The sequence below is a fragment of the Arachis ipaensis genome, chromosome B06, assembly GCF_000816755.2.
Source record: "Arachis ipaensis cultivar K30076 chromosome B06, Araip1.1, whole genome shotgun sequence".
NCBI classification, from domain to species: Eukaryota; Viridiplantae; Streptophyta; class Magnoliopsida; order Fabales; family Fabaceae; genus Arachis; species Arachis ipaensis.
The window spans coordinates 131962707-131964534 of NC_029790.2; positions in this window are offsets into that span (position 1 = coordinate 131962707).

Consider the following 1828-nt stretch of genomic DNA (forward strand, 5'->3'; position numbering starts at 1 on the left):
TACGATGATTTTTATTTTTAATGTCTTAAATTTATATGAAACAAATGAATATTTTGTACTATTTTAATGGCACTTATTATATAGCGTACGTTAGCCTGTATGGCCATGCAAGTGTATAAAAATTTTCCATAAATAAAAAGGGGTGAATAGGAGACTTATGTTAACAATATTTTGAGGGATATCAATTTGTATAATGCTCAATTTAGAAGGTTTATTAGGTGTAACTTTGTGTCTAAACTCTAAACAATACAAAAAGAGTAGCTTATTATTGCATTAACTAAAGGATCCTCATGCTTTCCCTTAACTAAATGCATGTGCAAATGATGATAGACAACAAAAAGCAATAGGCGAATGATGAGCTGAAAAACAAAATCAACAATGAGAGAATCCTTTAGATTTTAAGTAAAGAAGAAAAAAAATGATAGATGATAGATTAAGGAAAGATGTTGTTATTAGGTTTAATTATTTTGTGAATTTGTAATTAATTTTTTGTATTTTTATTAAATTATTAGTTTAATTATTCTGTCAGTTCCTATAATTTTATCGAATTTTCAATTAAGTCTCTATACTTTTTTTTATTTTAGTTGGATCCCTATACTATATCAGATTTTGTAATTAAGTCCCTACCGTGACAAAAATATTAGAATTAACAGAATATTCTATTTAACTATATAGAATATTCAGTCAAATATTAAGTATATTCGTTTTGTTTAATGAAATATTCTGTTAATTACAATATTTTTGTCACGTCAGAGACTTAATTACTAAATCTAATATAGTATATAGGGACTTAATCGAAAAGAAAAAAGTTTAGAGACCGAATTAAAAATTCAATGAAACTATAAGGACTGACAGAGTAATTAAACCTTTTTAATTTTATAATTAGATTTTATTAGATATATAACTATTTATGTTGTCTCTTTTTATCAACTTAAATTTTTGGAATAAGTAATTTTATGTTATAGTATTAGAGTTTTTAGTTCTATGTCTAAAAGATTTAAAAGAAAAAGAATGTATTAATTTAATATTTGAAATAGTTTATTTTTTTACACACTAAAAAATTATGTTTGTTGAACATTGAAACAAGCAACGTGTGTTTCATAAAACACTGAACATCAAGCTTAGATTGGTAAACAGAAACCAAACGGTCCTTACCTTGAGCCCATTAGTTTACCGCAATTCATAAGACTGAGCCCAACAAAACCAAGTAGCTTTGAGAAACGTTTTGTGTCAAGACCAAATAAAAAAAAATACTGACAAAATAAAAAGAAAGTAATTTTTTAAATTTAAAAAATAAAAATTGATCTTGAGAATTTCCGAACCAATAAAATAAAATAAATAATCTACCACAAGAAAGTCAAACACAATTAATAAAAGAAGTATTCAAATCCTATAAGGACCTAAGTTTAATTTCTGTTGTTGATAAAAGTATAAAACGTACGAGGACTATTTTAGTATATAATCTATACCTTTATTTAAAAAACATAAACAAAATGTAAAACTTTTAGTTTTAGGCGACAAGTGTTAACAAATTTTCGTAAAAAATATTGATCTTTTCAAAATGTATATTAAAAGTATGTATTGATAAAACTAATATGTATCCATCAACGTAATAATATCTATTAGGATAAGTATTATTTTGGTCTCTAATATTAAAGATTAGAATCGAAATTGTTCTTGATGTAATTTTTTATTTAGAATCATCCTAAATATTTTATTTCGTATTAAAATCATCTTTTTTTAATAAAATTTTTAATTTTATTACTAAATTACCCATATTCTAATAAAAAAAATTATAAAATTTAAAAAAAAAAGAAGAAGAAAAGAA